The sequence below is a fragment of the Pongo abelii genome, chromosome 11, assembly GCF_028885655.2.
Source record: "Pongo abelii isolate AG06213 chromosome 11, NHGRI_mPonAbe1-v2.0_pri, whole genome shotgun sequence".
In the NCBI taxonomy this organism is placed as follows: domain Eukaryota; kingdom Metazoa; phylum Chordata; class Mammalia; order Primates; family Hominidae; genus Pongo; species Pongo abelii.
Window position 1 is genome coordinate 115,771,668 of NC_071996.2, and position 21,718 is coordinate 115,793,385.

The following is a 21,718-nucleotide window of genomic DNA, read 5'->3' on the forward strand; positions in this document are numbered from 1 at the left end:
GCACATTGGAAGTGGAAATAATTGTGAGAGTGCTTGTAAGTGTTTTGCACTGTATGAGATAGTTTTTATGCCATATGGGAAAAACACAATAAAAATTCACTATTATGAAATAAAATAGCATCACTGGTCATATAATTCACTTTTCCTATAAATAAATTTTATTTTCTGGTAAGGAGAGAAACTAGCAATAATTTGAGTAGTTAGAGAATAAAGGAAATATTAGTGAGCCTTACTGGAAATTATTCAGTATACCTGAAAGAAATTGGTCTGCCTGTCCTGGTTGCTCTTTTTGTTTAATATTCCAGGGAATGTGAGAGCTTGTGGGGAAACTTGAGTGCGTTAGCAGCAGGCCAATGCTTGCTTAGTGAAATGGGAACAAAGGCAAAACACATGAAAAGCTAGAGGAAGAAGAGGGATTGAGGGCAAATGCAAATTCTGCAAGCTTCACTTGCATAAATCTGATCATTTTTTAAAGTATTTGACAGACTTTCAGAAATACAGAACTGAGAAAGAATAATAATGTCTTTATATTGAAGGTGTACATAGTAGAAAGGATCTCAATCTCACATAGATTAAATCATCTCCATCTTTGCAAATATATAAATAAAACTGGCAAATCACTTATGAAACCTTATTTTTGTTAGTTATTTTTATTAAGCTATGGATTCAAGAATGACATACAAATTGGGCACGAATTTTGTATACAGGAAATGATAATAATATTTAAACAGTAGAAAATACTTTTTCTTATACCACCATTTTTTCTTAAATTATACGTACAGAGTGGTTGGAACAATGCTTTAATTCATCTTTCTTATCAGCTTATGTTTTGTAAATATTATATTTTTCTTAAATTCCAAGGAAATAGCTAGGCCATTGTATTTCCTTGCCTCACTGGTTTTTCCAAAGATAATCTCCTTTCTTGGCTTTTGTTTTTGAAACCTAAACCAGGAAGAAAGATTATATGAGGAATCTGAAAAAGTCAAATTCATAGAACCAAAGCGTGAAATGATAATTGTCCAGGACTGGAGAAGAGAAAATGGGAAATGGCTAATCAATGAGCATGAAGTTTCAGTAAAGCAAAATTAATAAGAAAGTCTACAGATCTGGTGCAAAACATTGTACCTATAGCTAACAATACCGTATTGTATACTAAAAATGTAAGAAAATAGATTTCATTTTGTGTTCTTATCACAATAAAATAAAATTTAAATAAATAAAGTAAAATAAAACCTTAAGTCCAGTGAGAAGTTGAAGCTAGAGGAAAGGTAGATGGATTTGGGTTGAGCCCATGCATTTGTTATCAAGAAGAGGAGAGACAAGTGCATACTCACTAAGTCTGGGAAAGGAAGGGACATCTGTAGCATAACAGATAGAGGGATACAAGTGCACTCCCAGGCAGCACTCAGGAAATGCACTGACTTCAGGGGAGGGGTTATGTATTCCCCAGTGTATCAGTCAGATTCCCAGCAACTAGTTGATGAGACATTCAAATTAGGATAATTTAAAGAATGTTCATATAAAAGTTATTAATTTTAAGGGTTTAAGCAATGTAAAGGAATTACTAGGAACAGTGCAGGAATGAGAGCAGTTTATTTGAGCTGGCATTAGCCTCAGGCCCAGCAAGACTAAAGCAGGGAAGAGAGAGATTATAGAACAAAGAGAAACTTACAAATGCAGCTTCCTTCAGAGCAGCAATGACCTTCTCTTGAAAGACACAGATTAAGAAGATCTCACAGAGAGGGAACCAGGAGAAAAAATACTTAGTTTCACTGTCCTTTCTCTCTCTCTGATTTTCTGTGGGGGCTTTCCAAATGGATCATGGGACAATCCTAAACAAAACCCAGAAAGCACAGGAGTCTACTGATAATCATCCACACAGGCCAGCTTCCAACAATCAGAACACAAAGCCAGGATTTCTGAGGACACAATGGAGCTCTCTGTCTTCAAGGGATTATACAAGCATGGATAGCTGAGTATATCAAAGGAGGAGGCTGTCATAAATCAAAAACTAAGAATCCCCCTCTAAAATTTCATATGATATTTACCAAAATTTACTACATTTACTAAGTTCTTATGCCCACGGATTATGCTAAGCACTTTATATAAATTTTCTTCTCCCTTACAGTATTTTCAGGTAGGTCCTATTATTATTCTTATTTGACAAAATAAGAAACTGAGGCACAGAGAGGTAATTATCTTCCTAAATAACACATGATGAACACATGACGAAATCATGGCAGTTAGATTCAAACCTGTCTAGGTCTGACCCCAGAGCCTGTTCACCTAATGACCTCATATAATGCTTCCCTATATTTGACATAAATATGCTGATAAGATTCCCAATTGTGGAAAGTAATTAAAATAAAATGCGAAAATACTTAATTCATAATTTGAATTAATAGGTTCTTTTAATTAATATTTGTTATAGTTTGCCTTCTACACTGAAACATTAAGTTGGAAGACAGGCAGAAGTAATGGGATTCATACATACGCAGAATTGCACCATTGCTTTAAAATGAAATGAAGATGAGAGAACCACTTAAATAGACATTATAGTTGTTGGGCAGATTAAATAATCCACTTTGCTAAAATGCAAGTGGTAAAGAAAATAAATGATGCTTATGAAAGGAACTAGATTCAGGTTAGCTCAGCTTTGAATATTGTTTTTCGTCTTATACTTGTGTTTTATGTACATACATACGATGTGCTTTATTTAAGTAGGAACCACATGTGTTAAAAATGTGTAAGCAAAATATAACTAGCAGTCATATTATTAAAATCTACACCATGTCTATATCAAACATCTCACTGAAGCCAGAAGAACATTTTTAAAACATAAAACCTGTTAATAAAGAGAAATTCCTTAAAATGAAAAATTGCTTTCTATCTACCGTCAGTTATGTCTCTTTGCAGGTTGCAATTTCTTTGCATGTTGGTTTTTTTTTTTTTTTTTTTTGAAATGAAGTCTCGCTTTGTTGCCCAGGCTGGAGTGCAGTGGTGCGATCTTGGCTCACTGCAGCCTCCACCTCCTGGGTTCAAGCGATTCTCCTGCCTCAGCCTCCCAAGTAGGTGGGATTACAGGTGCCTACCACCACACCTAGCTAATTTTTTGTATTTTTAGTAGAGATGGGGTTTCACCATGTTGGCCAGGCTGGTCTCAAACTGCATGCTGTTTTTATATTCGAAGAATATTATGTTGTATACATATTGAGATCCCATTACCAATCTTGTTTAGCATGAGGCAGCTAAGTCATTGAGTACAGAGTTATTTTCCAAAAGTATTCAATCTCATGTTGAGAAAGCAAGAGGAAAGACGAGGTGGGAGATGGGGGATGGGGGAAGCAAGAGAGAGTGAGAGGGAGAGACAGAGACAGTGACACAAAGACAAGGAGAGACAGAGACAAAGATTGAGATTGTGGTGCTGAGTTTCAACGACCTTCTGACCCCGAACCTGGTCACATTGATGTAAATAATAAATATGTGGTTGCACTGCTTTTCCTTAGAAGGAAACATAGACTTACTCCTGTATCTCTTCTCATATCCTTGATGTTTTCTCAATTTTTTATTCAGACTGATTGACACTGATTCCCTCTTTGACAGACCTCTCTCCAGAACCTCACGCTCCTATATCCAGGAGGAGGCTACTCAGCCTCTCTATTTGGATGGCAGGTGGCATAATAAGCACATGTCACATGAACTCCTGATCTCTTGGTCTATATTCTCATCTAAACAGCTCCTTTCATGCTCTTCTTCATCTCATCTCAGTTGATGGCAACTCCATCCTTCCAATTGCTCATATAAAAAAACAAACAAACAAACAAAAAAAAAAACCTTTGTAACTATTTTTATTCTTGTTTTCTTTGAAATTTCATATCATATCTCTCAGTAACTCCTGCAGGCTCCCTCTCCCTTTAAAATGTATACAGAATCTCATTGCTTCTCATCACCCCCACTGCTTCTACTCTGGATAAAGTCAACACAATCTCTTACTTGGAATATTGCATTTGCCTTTGACTCTGTTCAGTGTATTCTTAACCAAAGAGCAAGAGTAATTCTCATTGAATATATATCAGATCAGGTCACTCCACTTCTTAGCACTCCTCAATGGCTTCTCCTATGTCTGAGAATAAAAGCCAAAGTCTACTACATACCTTTCCTTCCCCTATTATTCTATGATGACATCTGTCATGACCCTTGCATTTTCTTATCCCATCAATATATAGTGTTAACTATTTCCTTGAACTGTCATCACAGGGCCTTCATACTTGCTGTTTGATTAGTCTGCACCATGCTTTCACCAGCATCTTCACTTCCCTCAGATCTTTACTCAAATGCCACTTCTTCAGTAAATCTCTCCCTGGGGCACCCTATGTGGAACTACAATCTCCCAACATTCATTGTCCTCTTTCCTAATTTATTATTCTCCATAATACTTATAGTCTAGGCTTCCATATGTTTTATTTATTTTGTCAACTTTTAAGAAAATATAATCTCTACCAAATCAAGGATTTTTCACTACTTTGTCCATGATTGTTTTCCAATGATTAAAGCATGTATTGAAATCAATTAAAAGGCAAATGAAAGACAGGACCTCACTGTCATTTTGTAACCCGGGTTGTCTGTTCTTAGATTGATCTATCTCTGTTGCTATCACCTTGAGGGATGGCCTTTCCTGAAAGGAGGTGGAATCAGAATTTCAATGGTCATAATACAATACTAATTTTTTTATGCTTGTTAATAAAGATAAACAGAATTTTATAATTAACAAATGCCATTTTAGACAATAATTGTAAATGCCTTTTCTTCCGGAGTGTAATATTAAAAAACAGTCAGCAATTTTATGTTTCTGTGAAATATATTACTGGTTGCAATTTGCTTTTAAGTTACTTGTAATATGATTAAATAGCAAATAGTTAGGATCATGGTGCTATACAACTTTTCCAGCCAACTGTGAATCAGTTTATGTCTAAAAATTTAATGGGTGCTCTCTCTATATATAATGTGATCAGAGGTGCGTTCTGCTAAGTGTTAAATAACTTGACTTCTGTAAATATAGCCTTAAATTTTCTAATTTTAAGGCAAAATTAGATTTCAATATGTCTAAATATCACCAACAGCAGTAATTAGCAGTTATATTAGCTCACTGCAAATTAGTTGATAAGGATCAAATTAGATTTTTAAATCATCATTGCAAATTATGAAGCTCTATTTTCAAGAAACACATTTCACATCATTAATAACCCACAGAAGTTGTGAAAGGTGAAAATTCTTTTAAAGAATGACTTCTGAGAGACAATCCTTTAGTTTGCCCATTCACTGAAGAATCACTCATGTAATTTACTTGCCTCATCTCTTCCCTGAGTTATTCAGATGGTCGGTGAGAATAGTCATGGCAGCCACAAACTTCTGGAATCATCTCCAAGTCTGATGATACAGTGTTACGTGGTATTTTTCTACCACATAACCAAAGCTCTGGAATATATGAAGGGGTATCTAGTGCTTACATTTGTAACATCGAAGGGTTATATGTACCCCTTCATATGTTCCAGAGCTTTGGTGTGGTAGAAAAGTTATTTATAACATATAAATCCGATACTACAGTATAGAGAGTTACATATTATGCATTCTTAAAGCACAATATTTTAGAAATTTTATACTGCATTTAGCTAAATACTTCATTTGTAGATAGAGTAGCCTTCACAGGATAATTAATATTTTCTAAAAACTTCCACTAACTGACATTTTTACAATGGATTTTGTTATTTAAGTTTCAATTGACATCAATTATAAGTGGGAGAATTCATATGGAATCTGTATAAAAGAAGAGAAAATTTTCTTTTTACCTTCCTATTACATGTAGAACTTTTTCTTCTACTAAGACTAAAATATTCCTTTAATAAATTCAGAAATCATTGGTTAATTTCAAATTTCTCACCCCTGAAAAAATTATATATGATTTTGAAAAGGCCAACATGTTCAATCACCTGTATTTTTATAGACAGAAAAATATTCACTTTTAAAAATTGCCAAATTACAAAAAGTTGCAAATGGTGTTCCTTAATACAACTTTCAGGCCTCATTTATTTCTTACTCGCATACCAGGTTCTCAACAAGAACAGTTGATCCAAGAAAAAAATAGGTCCTTCACAAAAATTCTTTCTTAGAAGAGCTATAACTATATACACAACATTGGTAGTAATATATATATATATAAATATCTTGAAACATTAGAAAATGTCATCTATTATATCTTAATTCTGTAGTAAATCAATAGAAAGACACAATAATCTTCAACATAACAAATCAAACACATTGAACGCTCTGTATGTTGAGGTGATGAATGTATTCTATGCATGGCAGTGCGCATTCAAATTCAAAGCCTTGTTTACCAATGATTTTTGTCATGCAATCTAATAGTGTCATTACATGGAAGAGGGATGCCCAAGGAGATACTTTAAGTTTGAGAATTATTTTCCTCTGTTCAGCTGTTAAACTACCTCTCAGGAAACCAATAATTCACAAAGTGAAATTAAGCAAGGTGACTCAATTTTGTGACTTTATGTTCCAGTTCCTGTACATGCTTTTAAAAAGCATGTTTCAGATCATTTTACCCCTTAGGGGTCAGCAAGAGAATAACCAATCTAAAATAGAATTTCATAGTGCAAATTCACATCCATGTAATCTAAATTGTGTCCTCTGGAGTTTTAGAGACCACTAACAGTTAAAGCACAGTGGATATAGTAAATTCTGAAATCCCTAGAATGAATGAATACAAATATGATTTCATATGACTGGACACTGTTTGAGTTACAGAGCTGCTAGAAAGCCAGAGATACGGTCAAGTGAAAATATTTTTCCCTAAAGTATCTAGATGGTGCTTATGGATACTACAAGTCTTCTACACCTTAAAACATTATATAAAATTATATATTTTCCCTATATAATTTGGAATATTGAAGAACTAAATAACACATATTTTTCTCACATAGACTCTCAGGTGGTCTTTGGGGTAAGAGTAGGGGGAATGTAGGGGCAAAAATAACTACACTGCTTTTTACCACGACTTGGAATCCACGGAGTCAAGAGATCTCACCCATTTATATACACACACAGAGACACATTCACCTTAGTAATCTTCAAATTCTCAAAGGGAATCCTCTCTTGTGGCAAGCCTAGTTTTAAGAATCAGAACATGTTCCATTCTCCTTCAATGTTCCAGCAGACACTTCTTTTGTAATCTTATAATATGGAATCAGAACAACAAGGTTTCACATTCTTCTATTATGTAGATCATTCTTATTACATACAACTGAGAAGAGCAATGTAAATGTGCAGCTATTCTAACCTGCCTATTGGATAAAAATGTAAAATATCAACAAGTTTACTGCTCAAGATTTTCCATCTTTTATCCATTTGCAGAAGAAAAAAAGAAAATTTTCAAGAAACAAATGATTTAAAGTCCAGATTTCTTTGATCTGAAGCTGAACTCAAACTTTTTTCTACTTACAAGCATATTTATCAAATAACTGAAATAATTTTTTAGGCATTCATTCATATTTCTTACAGGAAAGAAACAATTTCATTTCTAAGTCTCATAGGAAATTGTTTTTAAAGCTATGAGTTTAGAAGAGCTCTGAAATCAAGACATGACCAGAGGAAATTACAAAAAAAGATGACGTTCATATTCCTCCTGGTGCCCTCCTGTTTTCAGTGCCCATCTCCCACCATACTACCTAATCCCCAGGAGAAACCTTCTTTGGCCTATTACCACACATCTTGACTTCCAAGTATTTCTTTTCTAGCTAAGGGAATATCAACAGAGTTGTTGTCACTCTCTGAGTAGCCTCCAAGATTTACAAACTATAGACTTCATGTTAAATTTTAGACACCATAAATAATTCTGGGCAACACTTGTAGACAGAAGGAGAATTCTACACAATGTGAACACCTATTTATTTTGATCACATAATATTGCTTTTCTCTGGAATTCTAAATGGTGATATCAAAAGACTCCTGTTTATAAGAAACTAACATAAATTTTTGTAAATTTTTCTATCAGAGGAAAATGGAATAAATGGCATAATTAGAGGAAATCTATAGTGCAAGAATAAAAACATGAACAAAGCCAATGATAAAAGCTAAACTTTATCATGCACACACTAAATCCCAAGTTCTAGACGAAGTCTTTTCCATGTATTTCCTAATTTACTCATATTTGCCCTGAGATAAATGTTAATATTATTTAGATAAGAAAACACAGTCTTAAAATTATACATGGCTCAAGCTCCAGACCTAGGATTTGATCCCAGGGTTCTCTGATCACAAAGCTCCAGCCTTTAAAAATTATATTTTAATACTATGTAAACTGACTTAGCACTTACAAATTTATATTTAAATATTTTGGTGAAAGAAAAAAAAGAAATAATTATCTTTTGTGTGTCCCAGAAAGTTCCCAGATATGCCAGGGGTTAAAAATTATTCTCTATTCAGAATCATCCTCAATGAATAGAAAATTCAGTATATGGCCCAAGACAACAGAGTAATTATAACCATAAAAGCAGGAAAATGTGCCATAAAAATGTGTCAATCATTCTATATAACATAGAGAAAACCAGAAATTGATGAATAAATGAGTACATGTAATCTCTAGAATAAGTTTCTAGTCAACACTGTCAGCCATATAAACAGGACATGGTAAATAAAAAACCTCAGAAAAAGCAATCAGTAAGATCTTAAAACTGAACTGAAACAATTCATTTAGAAACTAAAAAGTTTATATCAGTTATAAATCATATATTAAAAGAAATAAATATGACATCATTCTACAAATGAAAAACAAAAAATTTAGAAAGGCACATTATCTCCAAGGAGGCATGACTGACATCTACCAAATATGATAAGAAAATATACTACAATAATTAAAAGACTTAGCCAGCTTACATTGATAGGTGATTCAATTTCCAGGAGAAACGCACTGATATCTCCTCAAGAGGAAAAAGAATAAGATAAATATTTACTAAGTAGCTATGTGATCTTGTGTCAGTCTCTCAAGAGATTTCATTTCTCCTTTCTAAGTCTCAGATTCTCTACATTCAAGTTTTAAATACAACAGTTTTATAGAATATTATTTGCCATTTTTGACACATGGGAAGAAAATATATAAATGAATTCTGTATGTATTCAGCTCAAGTAACAAAAGGTAAGGTTGACACAATAAAACTCAAACTATATTTGCCAGTAAACCTTCAAACAGTAATCCAATGAACATAACTAGAATGGCTGAACCTTTCTCAAACAAAAGAGACTTTTGCAGGTTAGACTTAAGTTAAATGCTTCATCATTAATTCCAGCAGGCAAAGAATGGAAGTGGGTAGAGCACACCAGAGACAAGAATAGGTTGGAAGCCAGGCAAACTAGAGGTTATAAATGGAAGCACTAGAGGCTAGAAAAGAGTGGGTTGGAGACTAGGTAAACCAGAGGGTTTTAGTACAAGCAAGAGAGTAAGTCTAGAGATCCCAGGGCCATGTAAAACCCAAAGACTGGTTGTAAAGCAAACCGTATAATCTAAGGGCAAGGTAAATTATCTACAATAAGGACATTCACAAAACCTAGCAAAGACCAAATGTAAGGTAAAAGAACACTTGCATTGTGCCCATCCTTGGTGGTCTTTTTTCTGCCTTCCCCACATTAAGAACTGCTCCTAAATAAGTTTGGCTTAGAGAATACAGAGAGATTACTAAACAAAGCAGTCTGCTAGAACTTATTCCAGCTCTCTGGGATACAAGGATTTCCCTTACTCCTACCTGCTCTCAAGCTAAAGGATTTCACATTAATGGTAAAGTTCTCAGCTGGAGAATGAACTTGGCAGTAAAATCAGATGGCTTATGTAGGAATTTTTGAGTTCTGCAGAGCTGTAATAACTAGAATTCTCCTTTACTGTATATTATAAATAGAAAACTCCAGGAAGTGATAAGCCTTTTAACCTATGCTACTTATATTCATGTTCTGATACAAAAAAAAAAAAAAGAAAGGTTGGTCAAAAGTAAATTTTTAGGATAAACTCATTTGTCTGGCCCTGTCTGCCTAATTATGCCTCCCCTTCCGACTAAAAGCTCTTAAGTATTCTCTACTGTACATGCTACAGAATAATGTTCAAATGCCTTTGTAGGTCACAAAAGGAACTCCATAATCGGGTTAATGTCCACCTCCTAGGCCTGATTCTGTAGTGACTTTCTGCCTTGCTCTTTATGCCTTAGAAACACTGTACTGTCTATAGAGTAGTTTTTGTCCACAGCATTCTGTTTCTTTCCTCCATGACTTTTATTCTATGATTTCCTCTAATTGGAATACCTCATCTTCCTTTTCATCTATCTTATTTATTCTTTATGACTTACCTTAAAAAAAATCAACTCCTTAAGAAAACCACCCTGATGTTTCATCACAATCACTCTCTGATCCCTCAGAGCACCTACTCATTCTCTAGTTCTGCTTACATAGTATCCTGGGCATAAATTTAGCCCTGTGTACCGTGTTATCTCATGAGTATCTGTTTGCACATGTTTAGAGTGAGTTTTACATTTATGAGGCTAGCCCTATGGTGGCTGCTTTTTTTGTTTGTTTCTAGACTAGTGCTCATAATTCAGATAACATCTACCAGGTAAATTTAATACATTTTTATAACTGTAAGGACAGATGTGATCTAACATTCTATAATGGGAAGAAAAAAAATGTGTTTTGGAGCCAGACTTAGATAGTACTCCTAGCTTTAATTATTGCTTACTATATAAATTCTAGTAAGTTACTATCCACGTTCAGTTGTCTTCACATTTATAAATACCAGGAGAAAAATACCATTAAATGTTGGTTCTTATAAGATGTCTTATGAAAAGCTACTGGCAAAATTCCTGGTGAACAAATATCGATCATTTCCTTTAAACTATAAGCTCCTTGAAGGTAAAGCATAATGCTGTGTGTGTTGTGCATGTATTAATTTTAATATCTTCAACCATTAGTAAGCACACAGTATATGATATAATATGGGTACCCTATAAGTGTTTGTGAATGACTAAATAATTATGAATAAACACATACATAAAACAATTACAAGTTAAATTTCTAATAATCCTAACTTTGGAAAATATAAATTGTATTGAATGAATGGAAGAACTGAGTAAATGCATATCAAACTGTTAATGATAATATAAACACTTTCCTTAGCTTCCTGTTAATCTGTACATTTAATGTAATTTCAATCAAAATTACAATTTGGTAAGATGGTGGTTTTGGAGAAGGGATGAAATTTGAGGGATATTGTCATTAAACCAGAAGAATGAATGTACAGCAAGAGCCATTACATCTTTTAAAAGTTAAACATTATGATACTGGCTCAAAGACAGACAAACAGAATAAAGAAGCAAAACAGAGAATCCAGAAACAGATTTATATATTTATGTGAATTAAACATGATAAAAGTAGCATACCAAACCAGTGAGACACGGTGCGTTTTGCAATAAATTGTGTTAGAAAAACTGGATGCCCTTTCAATATTCAGAGAGACCAAGTAACTCTCCAATAATCACACTATTAGAAAGTAAGTAAGCACTAGCTTTGAAAGGAACACACTTTCAACAGTGTTTCACTACTTCTCAAGATTTGCCTTAGATAGTGTGTACAAGTCCTTGCTGAGATAGGCTCAAATTTACAGATGAGTAAAATGAGGCCAGAACAGGTAAAAGACTGCCTCAAGATTATTCTGCTAGTGGTTATGTTGCAAGAAATACAGCTGGAATACCTAGCTCATCAGCATACAAAATTAAATATTCTGCCTCACTTCTACATTTGCAATAAAATGTATCTCTAACTTTATCAGGTTTTCCATTAACTCAACCAAATTATGAAGACTTGATCTTTAATATACAAATTCAGCTATGACAAATGTACCTTCTCCAAACTTACTATCTAGAAGACATCCATTGGTTATGAATTCATGGATTCTAGGATATGCCTTTCTCCCCATGAAAAAAAAATCTACCCATTCAGGTTACTAAGGTATGAAATTCTGCTGCTATAGCTTTGGTATTTTAATTTAACACTGTTCTCTATAGTTGAAATGCATTATTTCTGCGGGTATGAAACTTACAAAATATTAGTCATGGATTATTATGAAGAAAACAATAATGTGATAGAAAGTTTCTGGTGGGGTTAGGATAAGAAAGTTTTTGATTTAATAAAAATAACCAGAAATAACATTAGAATTTATTCTAATAAGATGCAGATTGTCATTCCAACACCCGAGGAAAGTATTTATGAATAAAAAAATATAAAAAGCCCTGTATAAATGGCCCTGAAATTTATTAAAAATGAGCTTGTTTTACATTTGAAGGACAAAAAGGAGGCTAGTATAGTAGCATGGTAAATCAGGGGTGGGGAGATGTACTTGAGTATACTACTAGAGAGATATTCAAATATTGGAATCTGGTGCTCTGTAGGATATAATAATGAGTTTGCAACTCAAATAAAATCCGGAAGTTCAAAGGAGGATTTGTGTGCAACACATTTAGTAGAAAGATAATAACAATACTATCACTAACTTATCCAAAGAAAAGTAGATGTCCTTAATTAGCCAGGTGTGATACTTAATACTGAGTGTCAACTTGATTGGATTGAAGGATACAAAGTATTGATCCTGGGTGTGTCTGTGAGGGTGTTGCCAAAAGAGGTTAACATTTGATTCAGTGGCCTAGGGAAGGCAGATCCACTCTTCATCTGGTGGGAACAATCTAATCAGCTGCCAGCAAATATAAAGCAGGCAGAAAAATGTGAAAAGGAGAGACTGGCCTAGCATCCCAGGCTACAACTTTCTCCCATGCTGGATGCTTCCTGCCTTCAAATGTTGGACTCCAAGTTCTTCAGTTTTGGTACTTGGACTGGCTCTCCTTGCTCCTCATCTTGTAGGCAGCCTGTTGTGGGACCCTGTGATCATGTAAGTTAATACTTAATAAACTCATATATATCCTATTAGTTCTATCCCTCTAGAGAACCCTGACTAATACAGATTTTGGTACCAGAAGTGGTTCTAGAGGAACAGAATATTAAGGATGGCATTCTTTCATCAGTTTTGGGGTTTCTAGAGTTGGCTGCTTAATATGACTAGACCCCAAAATGCTATGGAATCTACTTCTAATCATATGGAGAACACCGATAGTACTTGACATGAACTGTTTAGAGACTTATGCAAAATAAATGCATTTAACACTCCTGATTCACCACTCGTGAGAAGCAAGGAGTTTAGTGACTCTATACATAACACCTTTGACCATATGTGGAGAACCAAGGAACATAATGAAACTGGTTGCTTGCTCCTGTTTAGTGGACAAAGTGATGAAAGAAAATGATGAACTCAGGGATTCTGTCTCTGGGCTTTAGAAGCAGATACTGAGCCTCAGATCTCCTAAGATTGCCCTGAGGGAGAGTCCTATCTCCTCTAGAGAAAGAACTGAAATTGTGGAAAAATAGACATGCTATCATGTGAGTGGCTGATCTGCAACCAAAGATGCATGCACAGCCTAACCAAGTGTTTATTGTTAAAGTGAGGGCATTGATTGGAAAAGAATAAGACCCTGCATCTTGGAATGGGCACATGTGAGAGGACTCTGATGAAGCTGGGGATACTGAGTTTGTAAACTCTGATGAACCTTTTTTGTCAAAAGGAACAGCTTCTCCATCCCCAGTAGTGGCAACATCCCCTCCCAACCCATGCTGCCATCAGCTTTTCCACCTTTGTCTGAGGAAATAAAGCCCTGTGCTGCCTGAGGCAACAGTGATAGCCTGCCTGCTCTGCCTGAGGCAATGGTGATAGCCTCCCCTGAGGCAGTTGCCAGGCATGATAATGTTGATTCTCCTCAGGAGCCACCCCCATCACCTCTGTTTGCTTCTAGACCTATAACCAGACTAAGTTCCGGTAGGTCCCCAGAGGTGAGGTTGAGAATGTGACTCATGAGGTGAGCTACACTCAAAAAGAACTGTTTGAGTTTTCTAATCTATATAAGTAGAAATCTGGAGAACAGGCATAGGAATGGATATTAAGAGAATGGGATAATGATGGAAGGAACATAGAGTTGGATCAGGCTGAATTTATTTATTTGAGCCCACTAAATAGGGGCTCTGCTTTTAATGTTGCAGCTTGGGGACTTAAAAAAAAAAAAAAGGTTCTAATGGTTTATTTGCTTGGTTAGCTGAAATATGGATTAAAAGATGGCCCACTGTGAGTGAGCTGGAAATGCCTGATTTCCCTTGGTTTAAGGTAGAGAAAAGGATCCAAAGGCTTAGGGAGATAGGGATGGTGGCATGGATTAATCACTTTAGACCTACTCATCCCAGTTGGGAGGGTCCAGAAGATATATCCTTGACAAATGCCTTGCGAAACAGATTGGTGAGGGCAGCACCTGCATCTTTGAAGAGCCCTGTAATTGCTTTTCTCTGTATGTCAGATCTAAGAGTGGGAACCACAGTCACTCAACTACAAAATTTAAATGCATTAGAGATAATTGGATCCAGAGGTGGCAGGGGCCAAGTGGCAGCGCTCAACCATCAAAGGCAAGGTGGGCATGGCTACCATAATGGACAGCAGAGACAAAGCAGCAATAAGAATAGTCTGACTCATGTAGAGCTCTGGCATTGGCTAATTAATCACCGTGTTCCTAGAAGTGAAATTGATAGGAAGCCTACTGCATTCCTACTTAATTTATATAAGGAGAAGACTTCTAGGTTGAATGGACAAAAGACTAATTTGAATTAGAAAAACAGAGAATCACGGCCCCTCAACCAATTTCCATACTTCAGTCAGTTTACACTCCCAGAACCCCTTGAATGAATGGGAGGCTGGGTCCCTTCGAGGAAGAACTCCACTACATTACTGACAATTTATGCAGTGCATCTTTCTCCCATCCTTCCCCAAGGAAACTTAAGGCCTTTTACCAGGGTAACTGCACAGGGGAAAGGGAAATGGTCAGATATTTTGGGGACTACTGGGCACTGGCTCTGAGCTGACATTGATTCCAGGAGACCCAAAAGATCATTGTGATCCTCCAGTTAAAGTAAGGGCTTATGGAGGTCAGGTAATTAATGGAATTTTAGCTTAGGTCCAACTTACAGTGGGTTCAGGGGTCCCCAGACTCATCCTGCAGTCAATTTCCCCAGTGCCAGAATGCATAATTGGCATAGACATACTTAGCAGTTGGCAGAACCCCCACATTGGCTCCCTGACTGGTAGGGTGAGGGCCATTATGGTGGGAAAGGCCAAATGGAACCCATTAGAGCTGCCTCTACCTAGAAAAATAATAAATCAAAGACAATATCACATCCCTGGAAGGACTGCAGAGATTAGTGCCACCATCAAGGACTTGAAGTTGCAGGGGTAGTGATTCCCACCACATCCACGTTCAGCTCTCCCATTTGACCAGTGCAGAAGACAGATGGATCTTGGAGAATGACAATGGATTACTGTAAGCTTAACCAAATTGTGACTCCAATTGCAGCTCTTGTACCAGATGTGGTTTCATTGCTTGAGCAAATTAACACATCTCCTGGTACCTGGTATGCAGCCATTGACTTGGCAAATGCCTTTTTCTCCATTCCTGTCCATAAGGCCCACCAGAAGCAATTTGCTTTCAGCTGGCAAGGCCAACAATGTACCTTTACTGTCCTACCTCAGGGGTTTATCAACTCTCCAGCTTTGTGTCATAATCTTATTCTGAGAGACCTTGATCACTTTTCATCTCCACAAGATATCATACTGGTCCATTACATTCATGACATTATGCTGATTAGATCCAGTGAGCAGAAAATAGCGAACACACTGAACTTATTCATGAGATGTTTGCATACCAGAGGATGGGAAATAAATCCAACTAAAATTCAGGGACCTTCTAACTTTGTAAAATTTCCAGGAGTCCAGTAGTCTGGGGGTCCTGTTGAGACATTCCTACTAAGGTGAAGCATAAGTTGCTGCACTTGGCCCCTCCTACAACCCAGAAAGAGGCACAACGCCTGGTAGGCCTATTTGGATTTTGGAGGCAACACATTCCTCATTTGGGTGTGTTACTCCGGCCAATTTATCGAATGACCAAAAGGCCGCCAGTTTTGAGTGGGGTCCAGAACAGGAGAAGACTCTGCAACAGGTCCAGGCTGCTGTGCAAACTGCTCTGCCACTTGGGCCCTGTGACCCAGCAGATCCAATGGTGCTTGAAGTATCAGTGGCAAATAGAGATGCTGTATGAAGCCTTTGGCAGGCCCCCATAGGTGAATCACAGCAGAGGCCTCTAGAATTTTGGAGCAAGGCCCTGCCATGTTCTGCAGATAAGTACTCTCCTTTCGAGAGACAGCTCTTGGACTATTACTGGGCTTTGGTGGAAATTGAACATTTGACCATAGGTCATCAAGTCACCATGTGACCTGAATTGCCTATCACGAACTGGGTGCTTTATGACCCATCTAGCCATAAACTGGGTCATGAAAATCACCATTCCATCATCAAATGGAAGTGGTATATATGTGATTGGGCTCGAGCAGGTCCTGATGGCACAAGTAAGTTACATGAGGAAGTGGCTCAAATGCCCATGGTCTCCACTCCTGCTACCCTCCTTCTCTTCCCCAACCTGCACCAATGGCTTCATGGGGAGTTCCCTATGATCAGTTGACAGAGGAACAAAAGACTAGGGCTTGGTTCACAGACGGTTCTGCACAATATGCAAGCACTACCTGAAAGTGGACAGCTGTAGAACTACAGCTCCTTTCTAGGACACCCCTGAAGGACAGCGGTGAAGGAAAATTTTCCCAGTGGGCAGAACTTTGAGCAGTGCACCTGGTTGTGCACCCTGCATGGGAGGAGAAATGGCCAGATGTGCAATTATATACTGTTCATGGGCCATAGCCAATGGTTTGGCTGGATTGTCAGGGACTTAGACGAAGCATGATTAGAAAATTGGTGACAAAGAAATCTGGGGAAGAGGCATGTGGGTGGACCTCACTGAGTGGTCAACAACTGTGAAGATATTTGTTTCCCATGTGAGTGCTCACCAATGGGTGACCTCAGCAGAGGAGGATTTTAATAATCAAGTGGATATGATGATCCATTCTATGGATATCCCTCAGCCTCTTTCCCCAGCCAACTCTGTCATTGCCCAATAGGCCCATGAACAAAGTGGCCATGGTGGCAGGGATGGAGGTTATGCATGGGCTCAACAACATGGACTTCCACTTACCAAGGCTGACCTGGCTACAGCCACTGCTGAATGCCCAATTTGCCAGCAGCAGAAACCAATGCTGAGCCCTCTATAAGGCACCATTCCTCAGGGTGATCAGCCAGCTACCTGGTGGCAGGTTGATTATATTGGACCTCTTCCATCATGGAAAGGGCAGAGGTTTGTCCTCACTGGAATAGACACTTACTCCAGATATGGGTTTGCCTATCTTGCATGCCATTCTTCTGCCAAGACTAATATCTGTGGACTCACAGAATGTCTTATCCACCATCATGGTATTCCACAAAGCATTATCTCTGACCAAGGCACTCACTTTATAGCTAAAGAAGTGTGGCAGTGGGCTCATGCTCATGGAATTCACTGGTCTTACCGTGTTCCCCAGCATCCTGAGGTAGTTGGATTGATAGAACAGTGGAATGGCCTTTTGAAGTCACAATTACAATGCTAACTAGGTGACAATACTTTGCAGGGCTGGGGCAATGTTCTCCAAACGCCGTGTATGATCTGAATCAGCATCCAATATATGGTACTGTTTCTCCCATAGCCAGGATTCACGGGTCCAGGAATCAAGGGGTGGAAGTAAAAGTGGCACCATTTACCACTAATCCCAGTGATCCACTAGCAAAATTTTTGCTTCCTGTTCCTGCGGAATTACATTCTGCTGGCCTAGAGGTCTTCGATCCAGAGGGAGGAATGCTGCCACCAGGAGACACAACAATGATTCAATTAAACTGGAAGTTAAGATTGCCAGCTAGACACTTTAGGCTCCTCCTACCTTTAAGTCAACAGGCTAAGAAGGGAGTTACAGTGTTGGCTGGGGTGACTGACCCGGACTATCAAGATGAAATCAGACTACTACTCCATAATGGAGGTAAGGAAGCGTATGCATGGAATACAGGAGCTCCATTAGGGCATAGCTTAGTATTACCATGCCCTGTGATTGGGGTCAATGGGAAATTACAACAGCCCAATCCAGGCAGGACTACAAATGGTCCAGACCCCTCAGGAATGAAGGTTTGGGTCACTCCACCAGGGGAAAAAACCTACAACCTGCTGAGGTGCTTGCTGAAGTCAAAGAGAATACAGAATGGATAGTAGAAGAAGGTAGTCATCAACACCAGCTACAACCACATGATCAGCTGCAGAAACGAGGACTGTAATTGTCATGATTATTTCCTCTTTCTTTTGCTAAAAACATGTTTGTGTATGTATACACTTGTACTAAGAAAATATCTTCATTTTATTTCCTTTTCCTTTATCATGTGACATAAGATTTGTTGACTTCATATCAGCATCTAAGTATTGTTAACTTTATGTAATAGTATTTGAGTTGGGGATTGGTGCTTTTCCAGTTGTATGAAGGATAGTTGTATTATGTTAGGCATAATTATGACCTTATTGTCTTTACTTGGATATCATGTATGATCTCAGCAGATCTGTATGGGTTCAAGTTGACAAGGGTTGGACTTGTGATGGTTAATACTGAGTGTCAAGTTGATTGGATTGAAGGATACAAAGTGTTGATCTAGTGTGTCTGTCAGGGTGTTGCCAGAAGAGATTAACATTTGAGTCACTGGGCTGGGGAAGGCAGATCTACCCTTAATCTGGTGGGCACAATCTCATCAGCTGCCAGCAAATATAAAGCAGGCAAAAAAACGTGAGGAGACTGGCCTAGCCTCTCAGCCTACATCTTTCTCCCGAACTGGATGCTTTCTGCCCTCAGACATTGGACTCCAAGTTCTTCAGTTTTGGGACTCAGACTGGCTCTTCTTGCACCTCAGCTTGCAGACAGTCTGTTGTAGGACCTTGTGATCGTGTAAGTTAATACTTAATAAACTCCCATATATATATATATATATATATATATATATATATATATATATATATATATATCTCCTATTAGTTCTGTCCCTCTGGAGAACCCTGACTAATACACCAGGATATGTGAAAACTTAGCATAGCCTTTATTATAAGGAAAAAGTAAAATTCAGCATATTTAGGCTCCATGTGCTTCACTAGTTTTTCTAAAATCTGGTAATTTTACCAATGGATGAAATGTAATTTAATTAGGTAAAGCTGAAGTTCAAATATCGAATGGAATTGATAAGTAATAAGCCTAACCCATATGATTGTATTCAATATATTTGAAAAGTGCCATTGGAAGTTAATAGGAGGAAATAATATGATCAATTATTTTGTAAGGAAAGGAAGTCAATGGAAAGAAAAAAATACTAATTAATACCAAATTTTTCTTTTTTTTTTTTTATTTTGACGGAGTCTCGCTGTGTTGCCTAGGCTGGAGTGCAGTGGCACTATCTCGGCTCACTGCAAGCTCCACCTCCCGGGTTCATGCCATTCTCTTGCCCCAGCCTCCCAAGTAGCTGGGACTACAGGCACCCACCACCACGCCCGGCTAATTTTGTGTATTTTTTAGTAGAGACGGGGTTTCACTGTGTTAGCCAGGATGGTCTCGATCTCCTGACCTTGTGATTCGCGCACCTCGGTCTCCCAAAGTGCTGGGATTACAGGTGTGAGCCACCGCGCCCAGCCAATACCAAATTTTTCAAAAGGTGAAAAAATACATTCCACTTAACATTTCCAGTCAACTCCCCCACTTTGTCCTACAAAAAGCTATTTTTTTCTATTTTAAAAAAATGTGACTTATTAAACTAATGAGAACTAATCATTACATTTTCCCAGAAAAAAAAGTCAAGATTTCCACCCTCTCTTTTATTATGAGCTAGTATTTGTAGCATGGAACATGTTTTTCATAACCATTCTTGGGTATCCTTAAAAGTTAATAGTTAGTGTCCATCCTGAACATTTTACCTTTCATCTGTATTCAATTAATCCAGTTTTTAAATAAGTAATCAACATAATAAGCCCTATGATAGAGGTTTAAGAATTACAGAAATTTTAAGTAAGTGTATGGATATTCTAATACACATTCCAGTATGGGCCAATATAAGTATAAAGCTAATTTTCTGTCACTTACATAGTACACTAAAATATAACTCTTCATAAAAGATTGTGTGTGTGTGTGTGTGTGTGTGTGTATTCAACATGTGCAACTAACATTTCTTCCTTCAACATTGGTCTTCAAACTGCCAAAACTCTTATACTGTGTTCTAATTATTCTCATATGCTTAGCTGAGACCTTTCACAAAAAAAGCTCTTCAAAAAATTGTCATTATATTGAATTGAATCAAATCACACTATTATTTGTCATGAAGTAGAATTCAGTATCACATAGAATGTCATGTTAACCTGTCCTGTTTCAGACTCAAATCCAGTGGTTTCAGCTTCAGTGGTATTCACAACTGAGTTTTTCAAAATATTCCATTATGAGAAGGTACTTAATATGGTCTCTTTAACTGTAATCTCTAAGATAATATTATCATGACATGTCAGGGTGCAGGCACTCTTTTAAGGTATACTTGCACACAAACAAACAGTAATGATTTTAATGCATGTGTCAAATCTAAATCTTTGTCCCTACTGTTTTGTGTACCCAACAGAGGTGACTTCCAAGGAAGAAGACTGGAAGAGATACACACATGAATTGGGTACATCAGAATGAAATGTCTATATAATTTTGAAAATCAAACTGTTTCAAAACTGTTTGAAAGATTCATTTCGGGCTTACATTTGCTAATCACACAAGATGTTACAGAATACCACCATTTGTTATCTACAAATCCAAAGAACAAATGAATAAACTGTATTCAGCCATGTGTATAATCGTCCCTCAGTTGATCCTCAGTGCATTGTAGCATAGTGGGAGTGTGGCTTTTTCTGCCTGTTCTCTGTAACATATAAAAGGTATTAACTTTCACTTAAAAAGGAAATAATGAAAGAAAGAAGCAGCAGCTTCTGTTGGTACATAAACACCAGGCATGGAGATTCTATACTGCATCCTAGGAGAAACCAGGGAACCAAAATAATGAGCTTAAAACCTCAGAAATCATTGTTTATGATTGAATTATTTGAAAGCAGTTACTAAAAAAAACTCTTACATGATACTAGTATATTTTCCTTTGTAATATGCTACTTTGTTTATCCATCCCAGAAATTTGTCTTTATTTTAATTGCTGTTAAGCTCTTTGCTGGAGGTTTTATAGCTTCATCCTCTCATACTCCCAGGTTTTCTATTTGGACTTTGTAGCTTGTGGTCACTGAGGTTACATTTGCTTTTCCTCTTTTATGTTTAGCTTCATTGCCTCAAACTTTTCTTTCCACTGAATGCATATGAGGTCATTTATCTCTTCATATTTCTATTCAGTCTAAGCACAGATTGTATGTGTGTGTGTTTTGTTGCTTGTTTCTTTTAATAGAAGTGTGGCTTCTCTCATTCTTTCCTAACTCATTAAAATATCCAAATTTCTTTTACTAGTGCTTATTTCTTCTTTATCATGGAATAGTACAAAACATCACCACTATGTATTACTTTGAAA

General features: G+C 37.1%; 1 protein-coding gene across 6 annotated transcripts in view; it reads right to left on the reverse strand.

Annotated features, from left to right (window-relative positions):
- The window catches only part of ERBB4 (erb-b2 receptor tyrosine kinase 4), a 1,162,809-nt gene that overhangs the window by 1,048,927 nt on the left and 92,164 nt on the right, over window positions 1-21,718 (reverse strand). Inside the window, exon 1 of one of the 6 annotated variants that reach the window (XM_054549799.1) lies at window positions 1,673-11,079. The exons of the other annotated variants lie outside the window; for them this stretch is intronic. The gene's annotated coding sequence lies outside the window, so the exon portion shown is untranslated. Of the gene's footprint in view, window positions 1-1,672; window positions 11,080-21,718 lie in introns of those variants that run through there. 6 annotated transcript variants of the gene reach the window in all.